Consider the following 13,616-nt stretch of genomic DNA (forward strand, 5'->3'; position numbering starts at 1 on the left):
TTTTCTGCCCTTGTCAATCTTCTGTGAAATCTTTCTTGTCTATGTTTAAGAGCCATCAGGTCCCAAATCGCCAAAGCCTCATATTGTGCCGGTCTTGGAGGTGGTTTCTGCGTACTTAACATCCACCTCAAATTTTCTAACACCTTTTGATTAAATGTTCCATGTACCGGAAACGCTAGACACCCCTCTTTCTCTGTTAATTTGCGCCATTGTTTTATCCATAAGCACGATGCAACACCCTTTTCCTCCATAACCGTATAAGCTGGTGTACCCTCAGGTGGTGAAGGTTCCCCATCAGTTGCAAAAATATACACATCTCCTTTCAAAGCGCTTTTGAATGCCTTAACAAAATTCATTTTATTTTATATTTAATCAGAAAAACGGCTTAGTTCCCAGGACACTCTTCACCTACCCTTTGCTCAACCTATTGCCTCTCACGGACGGCAGCCAATCCGTGCGCGACCCCTCTCGGCATGTGACCTATCTCAGCGCGGCACATCTGACGTCACACTCACACACACTGCAGCTGACAAAGTCTTGCGGCTTGTCTACACCTCGCTAACTCCTTACAACTCATACAAACTAATGCAAATTATTGCCAGCACTTAAATGACAACACAAATCTGCCGGTTTACTACAGGAAGGGTAACACATTCGCTTCAGAACTTTACAGAGATTTCACTTGAGGCCTCGGCCGCTACTCTCTCCTTCTCAGTTCCCTCATACGCAAGCAGAATTCGACCTGCAAATCCTACTCTCGACTTGTCAATGACTCCTTCTAGTGCACTTTAGAACTTGTCAAATCTCCATCGAAGGTTTCACACATTCATCATAACTCGAAACTTGACTTGTCAACCACGCCCGATTGACCTACTAAACCGCACAGATTACAACATAAACCATATTTAACATCATACTCCGGAGTCTTAGACCTCAATAGGCCCGTATACAACAACCAACCACGTGGATAATTTTTGAGCAACAAGCGCTGCATTCACATGAAGTACGCCGACTTCCCTACTCTCATACTGTGGAGTATGCCTACTCCTTCTAAACAACACTTAGGCCCGTATTTATACTTTTTGACGCTAAACTGCGCTAACGCAGTTTAGCGTCAAAAAGTTTAGCGCCGGCTAACGCCATTCTGAAGCGCCATGCGGGCGCCGTATTTATTGAATGGCGTTAGCCGGCGCTAGCAGACCGGCGCTGCCTGGTGTGCGTGGAAAAAAACCACGTACACCAGGCAACGCCGGCGTTGGGAAAAATGGCGTTAGGGCGTCTTAAAATGGGGCAAGTCAGGTTGAGGAAAAAAAATCGCCTCCACCCGATTTGCGCCATTTTTAACGACGCCCAGATGCCATTTACATGACTCCTGTCTTAGTAAAGACAGGAGTCATGCCCCCTTGCCCAATGGCCATGCCCAGGGGACTTATGTCCCCTGGGCATGGTCATTGGGCATTGTGGCATGTAGGGGGGCACAAATCAGGCCCCCCTATGCCCAAAAAAAAAAAAAAAAAATTATACTTACCTGAACTTACCTGAATGTCCCTGGGATGGGTCCCTCCATCCTTGGGTGTCCTCCTGGGGTGGGCAAGGGTGGCAGGGGGGGTCCCTGGGGGCATGGGAGGGCAGCTGTGAGCTCATTTTGAGCCCACAGGTCCCTTAACGCCTGCCCTGACCCAGGCGTTAAAAAGAGGCGCAAATGCGGGGTTTTTTGCCCCGCCCACTCCCGGGCGTGATTTTTACCCGGGAGTATAAATACGACGCATTTGCGTCGCAGTCATTTTTTTAGACGGGAACGCCTACCTTGCATCTCATTAACGCAAGGAAGGCGTTCCTCATACTTTGGCGCTAGACGCGTCTAACGCCAAAGTATAAATATGGCGTTAGTTTTGCGCCGAATTTGCGTCGAAAAAAACGACGCTAATTCGGCGCAAACGGAGTATAAATATGCCCCTTAATTTGGCCTAATCGCACTCAAATATTCACAACCACCTGCAGAATGGATAAGATTTAATAAGCGCAAAGACCCTAAACACACATACTATGGCGCCGAGAACATTCCCAACTCATTTAGGCAGGCTCCGAGATCCCGGGAAAGCCATGGCGAATCTAGCAACTCATCATCTCTCCAAATTGCATTATCACAGGAAAACAAATTAAACAATTAAACTCCGTCCTAGGGCCCCCAAGGGCCAAACCGTACTCTGCTACCAGAACTGTTAACGCGTCCGTCTATGTTAATTTATACACATCAGGACTCGTTTTAGGCCGTTGAATCTTTGGGCCCAGTGGTGAGACACCGTAGGACGAGATAACTGATCAAAATATCAATCAATATGTCAATAACATTGTCAACATTTAACACCAAAATATATCTTATTTTAGACATTAATAAACATTTGGCGCAACCATGACCTTTCAGTCATGAATAACCACACCTTAATGAAGTTTTATGAGTTTTATTCCCTATTGATTACAATCTAATAGCAAATGCAAAGCCAGGAAGCATATAAGCACGGTCACAAGATGACAACCATAATAAGCTTTCAATAATACAAAGATCAGTAGCATAGACAATCAGATGGATATAAGCAAATCGTAATACATCGAACTTTCTAAAGATACTAGTTCAGCATAGCATCACGTCAGTCACGTCAGTTTGTCAGTCAGAATGAATACCTCGTCTAACCTCTAATTAGCATTAGCATGTTGGGCTTCATGCAAAACAATTTTGAACACCAATTTGGAAAACATCTAATCAAAAACATACAGCAGTTGGTACCTAGAAAGAAAAGGCATATAAATGAATTTCCAGTAGCAACATTATAATTACCCTCCTCAAGATAGGTCAGCATACAGGATCAGTCTTCGTCTTCAGGACATCAGTTAGATCGCCGTCAGTCTATCTAAGTTAAAGGCAAAAGACACTCTCCTCATATGGAGAAAAGTGTAAGGGGCAGTCTATGGGCAAGGATGGTTTTGTCTAAGTCTCAAGTCACAAAATAGAGTGACAGAGTTTCGGGATGCAATCAATATCATTCCCTACCTAATGACATTTGTCTCCTGTGTCATGGGTTTTTATCCCTTTTTCGTGATTCATTCCCCCAAAATTCTATTGGTCAGTCAATACACCCCACCATTGGTAACCTATCAAATTATACATTAAGTAATGCATTTTGTCATTTTTGATAAATTCTTATTTTCTAATTGGTCTTCATAATTGATGTATTTTCGTAGGTGGCTCATCCGGGATTACTTCATCGTCTTTGCACGTATCAGGTCAAAAGTTCTCTTCTTCTCGCTTCATCGTCCTTGGAAGTGTCCATTAATGTTTCAAAGTATATAACTGTTATGCTAGAGGCTACTAACAAGCGGATGGGAGAATCGGGTGATGTTGCAAACTAATGAAGAAAAGAACAATCGCTGGGTCATGGTCTTTTGCAAGTCAGTACACTGAAGAGACAGAAAAATACGCTTTAATATGAGAGCTACACAGCTTTGCTTGACTCACGCTAACTTAAGATATACGAGTTCTAATGAATGCAGTCTTATGCGTTTTAATGTGCACAGCTTTGGCAATCTATGAACGATTACTTCTTACAGTTGACATTAGTTTACACACATGAAAATCCTTTACGTTAATGAATATGTTTCAATGAATATTTTATTTAATGCAGCATTGTTAATCATAAGCATTTCACGTCTATAATATGTAATATCAAAATACGCTCTCTCACCGCATTACCAGGGTACATTGGGTGGGCACTGAATGGGTGGTCGGGACCACTGCAGGCGTATACATTTCACAGTAATTTTTTTAATCACTGTGGCATGCATATATCGGGGATCAATTGTGTTGCACATGGCTGGGGATGCACTGGCATAACACACATATCACACCCATATATGCATGTCATTGTGGTGTCAGTGTGCATTGCCAAATGAATGGTGGCACCACAATTACGGTACATTCACACTTGTAAATGGTGTCCATGTGTGCTCATTGCAAGAGGACCTGTACTGGTAGGTTTGTGCCATCAGTTGTGTATGTAACTCAGTACGTGTATGTGTGTGTGTGTGTGTATTGGCTGGTTGAAGTGGGTGGTGTAGTTGTGTCCATATGTGTGTCACTTGCATGTGAGATCAATGTTTTGTATGTTGGGTTGCCATGTGACACATTCAGATAATTGTTGTTGTGTGGAAGAATCTGTCATGCTATGTGTAGTTGTGCTTGTGTGTGAGTTTGTATAGATCAGTGTATAGTGGTGTTGGTTGTTGTGGTTGTGTCATTTGTGGGTGCAGTGTCAATGGTGTGTACATGCTGTGTCATGGATGTATGTCAATGTGTGTTGCCGGCATGTACGGGTTGTGTTGTGTTGGACATGTAATGGATGTGGTGTGTTGTGCAGTGTGTAGTGCAGGGCAATACATATGGCTAAAGGACAGTGTGTGTGTATGTGTGTCTTTTACCTCTATTCCATAGCCCCTGCCATTGCACGAAGTTCATTAGGTCCAACCGCCGTCTCCCTCTGTAAGGATTCCATTGCCAGTCCACCACTTGCAGAGCCGTGATATCTAAATACAGTGAGAGGAACACCGTTTAGTTTAAAGTTTTTTAAAGGCCACTGCCGACGAAGCTTGGTGGTAACACCACCAAGATCAAAAATCAGGTCCTGAGACTTTCAGAGAGATTATCAGACAGCCACATATTTATTTCCCCCAAAATTTTGTTTATACTGGCCTATTGTCACATAACTTCTGGCATTTCACTTTATGGTTGTTACACAAAACGCCCAAGATTACACCATGATGCAGAACTGAGATTTCATTTGAATTTGTGGGAGCAGGGAACAATGCAAAAAAAAAAAAAAGAGTGGCTGTTGCTCACATCATGTAAGTTTGGGATATTTATTAGAGTGCAGTGCACAATGCAGAAATAGTGTAAAGGGTGGACCTCTATTTCAAGTAATAGCATGTAATTTGGGCTTTTTGGGCATATCAGTTAATTTGAGTAAAGGAAATTTCACAAAATGTGTCCAGGACTAGTTTTTATTGAGATAACTGAGCCATTTACATTTGCTCACAAAGATAAACTGTGATTACCAGGTGTCAGACTTGACAAGAGTAAAGGAAAGATTAATTGATTTAGACCAACCTGAGTTTTGCACAGTGCCATTGTGGCTCCTGTTTGACTCTGATCCAGAGAAGAGCAAGAGATCCCTGTAGCAATTGAACAACATCAACGCTGGCTATTTACTTCCCATATTCTCTCCTGCATCCATCCTTAGGCTAAGATTCGTTGTGAGCACACACTCAGTCCATTGTTCCCACCTTCTTCTAATCTGTTACTTGATCTGGTACATTACTTCACAAAAGTGCAAGATATCTTAGAAATATCCATTGCCCTATTCCAAGTCTCAAAGGTGAGTCCCTCTCTTCAACAGAGGGGAAGAAAGAGAGGAATGGTCTCCTAAACATTTTATGTTTTCTTTCATGACCTATTCAAGGATACTATTGAAATTGGTAGCTGTAATGTGGTAAATATGAAAAGTGTTTTCATTATCATTAGGTCTGTATGTTGTAGATAGAAATAGGTCATCTTTGAGGGAGTTTTTTGTGTTAGGAAAGCAGTGTACCTCACAACATTTTTTGCTTCTATGTGATGCTGGATGTATTTATATAGCATGCATTCTCAAGTGGTTAAGTCCTGGAAGGGCTATTTTGGATGTTTATGGACAGAGAAGATGAAGAACATTTATTGCAAAGCTTAACTTATCTAGGACTGTTTAAAAGTTGGAGATCCTATCACCTGACTATCCATTTTTCCTCTGCCTTTTAATCACAGCATTGCACATATTCATACATGCAAAAAGGTCTGTTTTTAAGAGGTGTCCAGAATCATAGGATAATGAGCAGACGCCGGAGCTCAAACCTTATTCGCCAGTTCTAGGGCACATAACCTCCCTTTCACCGCGTAAAAAGCAATCGGTTAACAAGAGATTAAAAAAAGACAAGCCATAAGTTCTAGTCTTTCATCAGGCAGGAACATCCAGCAGTGGAGAGGGGGGTAAATTGCAGAGCATTTATGGATGTTTCATCCCTACCAACCCTGTGACAATCAGGGATATCTGGGTAGGTAAGAGACCAAATGGAATGGAGCAGTACAAAATTAATGCTCAAGGCTAAAAGGAAAAGAAAGGGTCTCCATGTGGTGTTTGTTTTTCTTTCTCTATTGTGTGGAAAGTCAGCATTTTTATGACACTAGGAAGCAAGGAAAATAAACACCACACACAAGACCGTTTGTTTCGTTTTTTGCAGAAGCTTTTCTTAAAATTGCGGGCATTGTGGGAGTCATTGGATATTGTGGGAACATTGTGAATCGCTAAATCATGAAAAGCTCGAGGGTCTGCTTATAGCTATTAAAAAGAATGTTCATACTTTATTTTGCCAGGTCAAACAGGCAAATTTAAAACTGCCTACCCAGTCTGCAGAGGCAGCCCTGGAGGAAAACTTTACATTTTCACTTTAGTGGAGGGACAATATGTGCTGCAGTCCACTAGTGACATTTACCTTACAAGCTTCTGGTACATTTTGGAACCACATACTAGGGGACTTATAGTTAAGTTAAACATGCCAATCCGAAGTTTACCCAATTTTGACATGTTTTAGATGTCTGAGTACACACACTGGGACCTGGTTAGCAGTGTCCCAGTCCAAAGGGCAAAAAAAGATATCAGCATCAGTTCAGAAAAAAATGTTGGTTTTTATACACACATAAATACACACTATCAATCTAAGTTGTGCCAATCAGCAATAATAATGATAGGTGGCGTTGAAGGTGGCCTTTGTAAAGCAGAGTTCTATATATACATTGAGAAAGCAAAAGGAAAAGAAATCTTATGATATCAGTTTCAGTCGAGTCAGACAGGCTGTGTTTTCCTCTGTAAGTGTCTGGAAATGAAGGTATCAGTTTTCTTTATTAAGTCTGGTGTATTTCAGAGGAACTGCTGCATCTTGCTGCCATTTGGCCGCGCTCTGAAGGTCATTGGGTGAAGAGGGCTAAGGGAGGTGCCTGCTAGCAACTTTAGGATATGTTTTCTGAGGGACGAAAACCAGGGTCTCAGTTGCTCAATGGATAAATTATGTGGAATCTCTATTTTCATAGTTATGAGGACTTCCATTGTTGAGCCATTTAAGTGGATGAATTTCTTCATTATTCAATAGTAAACAGGTCTCATGATATTGGTAGTCTTGACCTTTGATTTGAGATTTTTACAAAGCCATATAGCTAACTCAGTGTTACAATGGAAATTGAGTAGTAACCTGTGACAATGGTCACATGAACATGTAAGTAACAATAAGGGACCCCGATGGATGTTATCGGTACATTGCAGATGATATTAATTCTGGACATGGACAATGTGTCAGTTTAAACCAGTTGAACCCGTTGGCCACAGTAATTGAAGAATGATTGGTCCTAGAGCTGAGATGTAGCAGAGATAACCAGAGTAGCATAGGACACCAAGTCCAAAGCTATGTATTAAAGCTCTGCAATTGTGCATGCCTACAGGGCTGGCTTTAGGGCAGTGCAACTGGTGTGGCCACACTGGGTGCTGACCTGGAGGGGGCACTGACCTGGGGGGGGGGAACCTTATAACTTATTATAAGCATAACTTATTTAGCATAACTTATTATAGCATAACTTATTTAGCATAACTTATTATATTCTATTCCATTGGGCACTTGTATAGCTCGCAGCTACCAGAAGGCCTCCCAGCTGTGATTGGTGCATAGCAAACACAACTGCAGACACTAAAGTGGACAGCAGTCAAAGAGCTAGGTTTCTAAAAGTTTACAAAAACGGAGTTCCAACTTAGTTGACCAAAGGTGGAGGGACAAGAAGTTCCAAAGTTCATCAGCATTGAGTCTGAAAGATTGGTTGCCCCTTCTGGGCTTTCTGATGGAAGGTATCATAGCATCAATTGTAAGGAGATCTCAGGGCCTTTGTCGAGGAGAACCCTAGGGGCTATACAGAGGGCATTAAACTTAATCCTTTGAGCCACTGTAAGCCAGTGGAGGCAGGACAGAGCTTACCGGGCAGAAAAATGCCTGAGAATGTTGTAGAGAACTCTTGTAGTGGAATTCTGAAGAACCTGTAGTTTCCTTTTTACTGCTATTGAAGCTCCTAGGTACAATGAATTACCATAGTCCAGGTGAGAGAAAATAAGTGCCCGGACTACTATTCTTTTAGATGAATGGGGAAGAAAGTAAAACATTTTCCTGAGCATCCTGAGAATACCATAGCAGGTTGCTACTATCTGAATGGCCTGGGTGATCATGGTCTGAGAACTATCCAACCAGACCCCCAGGCTTTTTATGGCTGTCTTGGGGGTGGGGAGGTTGTCCAAGCAACTCAACCATCCGAGGTTCAAAGGATTCAAAGAGTTGCTGAGGATCACAAGCTCACTTTCTTCACTATTTAATTTCAGAGGAGTTGTTCATCCATCTGGCTATTTTATCTGGACAGGCACCTAGAGTCAGAGAGCTGATATCCTAGCTGTGCGCAAAGGGCAAAAAACTATTGGGTATTGTCTGGATATGAAAATATGGATTTCCATAAAGGGAGGATAATATCAGCCAATGGATGCATATAGAAATTGAACAGCATGGGGCTTAGTGAGGAAGCCTGTGCTACTCCACAGTTTAATGGAAGAATATGTGAGCTACAGCATTTCTCAAATGCCTGGAAGTTCCTGTTCCAGAGGAAAGATTGAAGCCAGAGGAGGGCGCTTGCAGAGATTCCTGCACAGTCAATTCTGTCAAAGAGAATGTCATGATTGACAGTATCAAATGTTGCACTGAGATAGAAGAGAATGACAGCTGAACCTCCTTGATGCAGCAGCTTTTTGGACTCTTCAACAACTGTGAGGAGCACGGTCTCTGTGCCATGCAGAGGCCTACACCCAGTCTGGGTAGAGTGAAGAATATTATTTTTCTCTAGAAAATCCAAAAGGCCTTATTCACATGTTTTCGAAGCACTTTGATCATTCTAGGAAGCAGTGAGATTGGCCGCTAGTGTCCTGAAGCAAGAAGATCAAATTGTTGTTTTTTAAATAGTCCTTTCACCATATTGTGTTTTCAAGTTGATAGTATGATTCCTCATGTTAAAGAAAGATTTAGCAATTCAAGAACAATCGGCAGGATCTCATTGATGGGTGTCGCTAATATATAAGGGGGAGCCAGTCCAAAGGTGAACTTGCTTTAACTTTATTAAATGTTGCCAGGAGGTCGGCCAGCATCATAATAGGGAAGATTGATAGGATGGGGACATTGCCTATTTGTCTATCTTTGAAGGGCCTAGAACTAAGATAGTTTTTCGAAACATGAGATGAATAACTTGAATTTTTTTCAGAAAAGATCTTGCAAGTTCATTACATTTCTGAGCTGAAGGATCAATAATTGAGGAGTTAAGGAGGGGGGGGGGCAAGTTAGCTTATTAACTATCTGGAACATCTCCCATAGGGGGTTGGAGGCCATATTAATCTTTCCATCAAAATATGAGATTGAGGCAGATTTGATCTCTTAGTGATATATCCTAATGGCTTCTCTACAGCTTGCTTTGTTAATTTCATTAGTAGTCCTTTTACCCTAGCCTCTCTGTGTTCTTATATGCTTGCCATCAGGCCCTGAGATGGGGGGTGTACCAGGGAGCAGACTTTTTGTTACCACATTTGTTCTGGATTTTTATAGGAATCACTTGATCAAGTGACTCAGTTATCAACTGCGAAAATGTATTACATGCTATGCTGGGATCTTGATCTAATTCAGACCTAGTGTTATTAAGTGCCTGTTTCCAATCATCAAGATGTAGCTTTGCCCAGAGGCAACTTATAATTTAAAAGCCCCTGCTTCAGAATTCTTTGTGCGTTCATATTTCAGGCAGCAGTACAAATGTCAAAATGACTCTGGTGAATAATGTTCCTGCTAGCGAGCGAGATCAGAGTTTTATCTGGTGGCAGTTTTGCCATAGAGTAGCGAAAAGGGTTAATATGCCTGCTGCAAAGAACAGATCTGTATTTTATGTGGATCGCTGAGTGAATCAGTAAAGCCAGACTTTACAATCGCTTTAAGAAAATGAAATGTATGTGAGAGAGGGGCTATGGAGAGATGAGGGGCACCTTTGCTTGACAGTAGTGAGGGAATCCGAGGAGGAGGCCATGAGGGGCACCAAAAAAGATTGTTGCACCACGCGTCACCAGCGCTAAAGCTGTCCCTGCATGTGTTGAGTTGTATAGCTTGCTGCTGGCCTGCAGTACTCATCTTTCACCTTCTATGAAATGTTGGAGAGTGGTTGTCAGCTCATTGTTACCTACAGCCCAATACCGTTGCTTTTGGTGCATACCTGTGGGACAGTAAGTTGATGGGAGCTGTAAAGGTTGTATTCAATACCACATGTATTCATACAGGATTGCAGCTATTATTTAAGCAAAAAAAGAGTACACAGGTGACATGCAGAGAGCTGTAAAGGTTGTATTCAACACCAAATGTATTCATCCAGGATTACAGCTATTATTTAATCAAAAAAAGAGCACACCGGTGACATGCACAGAGCTGGAAAACATATCAGAGAGGCAGTAAGTGGGGTAGTATTGCAAACCAAACCACCCATTTCCCTAGCTGGAAACAGTGAATGGGAAGTGGGAGACATTGAGGGGGTGATTCTAACCCTGGTGGTCGGTGTTAAAGCGGCGGCCAACCCGCCAACAGGCTGGCGGTAAAAAATATGGGATTCTGAGCCTGGCGGGAACCGCCAACACAGACAGCCACCTTAACACTCCGACCGCCACGGCGGTACAAACAAACAGCGCGGCGGTCACCGTCAACAGACAGGCGGCAGACAATGTACCGCCCACACTATTCCAACTCACCAATCCGCCACCTTTTCCGGGGCGGGAGCACCGCCGATAAAAACACGGCGGAAACAGACTACGGACGAGAAAACGCTCACCACTATGCACTCCAGGAGGAAGGAGGACAGCATGGAACCCGAATTAAACATCCTACCTGCTCTCGTCTACCTTCTCATCTACCACGAGTACGAAGTCCGGCGCAGACGACAACGGTGAGTACTGCACCTACGACACACGGGAGGGGGAGGACGAAAGGTTACGGCCACACACATATGCGACCCCCCCCCCCCAACTATGTACTCACCAATGCAGCGCACCAAGTCACAGTGACACCACCCAAACACCCCTGAAAAATGCTAGGACATAATCATATTTTGAATAAATATTTATGTACCAAAAAGCTCCAGAAAATTAGCGTACAACCATGAAAGATATCCACAACAAAACTAATGACACACACATCAGTGTATAACTGAAGTACCAAGTCCTGCACAACCTACGATTTCAGCATGTCCGTGGGCCAAAGTCTTGAGAAACAAGGGCAAAGCCCACACAGGAGACCTGAGTCCTTTGGAGAGAACACTGCAGGGGCATCAGATGTAAAAACTACAGGCACCTCAGGGGGAAGGGAAGGGGGGGGCACCACAGCCACATGAGTCCACGACGCCAGATCCACGAGGAGCCACCATGCCCACTGGACCATCCTGGGGAGTGCAAAGCCACAGTCTCTCAAGTCTCTGCAGTGGGTGGATTGCCCACTGGACCATCCTGGGGAGTGCAAAGCCACAGTCTCTCAAGTCTCTGCAGTGGGTGGATTGCCCACTGGACCATCCTGGGGAGTGCAAAGCCACAGTCTCTCAATGTCTCTACAGTGGGTGGGCTGCCCACTGGGCCATCCTGGGGAGTGCAAAGCCACAGTCTCTCAATGTCTCTACAGTGGGTGGGCTGCCCACTGGGCCATCCTGGGGAGTGCAAAGCCACAGTCTCTCAATGTCTCTACAGTGGGTGGGCTGCCCACTGGGCCATCCTGGGGAGTGCAAAGCCACAGTCTCTCAATGTCTCTACAGTGGGTGGGCTGCCCACTGGGCCATCCTGGGGAGTGCAAAGCCACAGTCTCTCAATGTCTCTACAGTGGGTGGGCTGCCCACTGGGCCATCGTGGGGAGTGCAAAGCCACAGTCTCTCAATGTCTCTACAGTGGGTGGGCTGCCCACTGGACCATCCTGGGGAGTGCAAAGCCACAGTCCATCAGGTGAATGACAGTCTCCACTGGTCAAGGAGGAGGCATGGTGGGCACAGTGAACCATAAACGGTGCTTGCGACGGCGGTGCCCAGCGGAGCGGTGCTTGAGAGGAAGGGCCCAGCGGAGCGGTGCTTGAGAAGAAGGGCCCAGCGGAGCGGTGCTTGAGAAGAAGGGCCCAGCGGAGCGGTGCTTGAGACGGCGGGGCCCAGCGGAGCGGTGCTTGAGACGGCGGGGCCCAGCGGAGCGGTGCTTGAGACGGCGGGGCCCAGCGGAGCGGTGCTTGAGAAGAAGGGCCCAGCGGAGCGGTGCTTGAGAAGAAGGGCCCAGCGGAGCGGTGCTTGAGACGGCGGGGCCCAGCGGAGCGGTGCTTGAGAAGAAGGGCCCAGCGGAGCGGTGCTTGAGACGGCGGGGCCCAGCGGAGCGGTGCTTGAGATGAAGGGCCCAGCGGAGCGGTGCTTGAGACGGCGGTGCCCAGCGGAGCGGTGCTTGAGACGGCGGGGCCCTGTTCAGCGGTGCTCTTCTCCACGGCGGGCCCTGTTCAGCGGTGCTCTTCTCCACCGCGGGCCCTGTTCAGCGGTGCCTATCTCCACGGCGGGGCCCTGTTCAGCGGTGCTCTTCTCCACGGCGGGCCCTGTTCAGCGGTGCTCTTCTCCACGGCGGGGCCCTGTTCAGCGGTGCTCTTCTGCACCGCGGGCCCTGTTCAGCGGTGCTCTTCTCCACGGCGGGCCCTGTTCAGCGGTGCTCTTCTCCATGGCGGGCCCTGTTCAGCGGTGCTCTTCTCCACGGCGGGGCCCTGTTCAGCGGTGCTCTTCTGCACCGCGGGCCCTGTTCAGCGGTGCTCTTCTCCACCGCGGGCCCTGTTCAGCGGTGCCTATCTCCACGGCGGGGCCCTGTTCAGCGGTGCTCTTCTGCACCGCGGGCCCTGTTCAGCGGTGCTCTTCTCCACGGCGGGGCCCTGTTCAGCGGTGCTCTTCTGCACCGCGGGCCCTGTTCAGCGGTGCTCATCCAGCAGGTCAAGGGAGCCAGACCTGGCCTCGACTCCCTGCTCAGTCGCCCTCAGACCGTGACATTTCTGGACCCTTCGGGGACGGACTCCTGGCCTCCTTAGTGTCCTCCTTCCCAGCTGGGATGTGGCATGTGGGGTCCACCTTCTCCGCGCTCCTGCTGCCCTTCCGCTCCTTTGATGGGGCTCTCGGGCCCTTACCTCCCCCAGATGGTGTGGGTGGTGAAGTGGCCGCACATTGCTCCTTGGTGGCAGCCCTGTCGGTCCTCGCACGGCGGTCCTTGGTTTTGCGGGTCCTCTTGCCGGGGGGGGGGCTGGACGTGTCCTTGCTGCAGCTCGATGTGTCACTGCTGGCAAAGGGTGGGCTCCAGAACCCAGGCACAACAATGACACCCGAAGCTGGGCTGGTGGTGGCTGCGGTGCTCTTGGGACTCTTTGAAGATGGATGGGGGAGGTCA

The sequence above is a fragment of the Pleurodeles waltl genome, chromosome 2_1 (assembly GCF_031143425.1).
Source record: "Pleurodeles waltl isolate 20211129_DDA chromosome 2_1, aPleWal1.hap1.20221129, whole genome shotgun sequence".
Lineage (NCBI taxonomy): Eukaryota > Metazoa > Chordata > Amphibia > Caudata > Salamandridae > Pleurodeles > Pleurodeles waltl.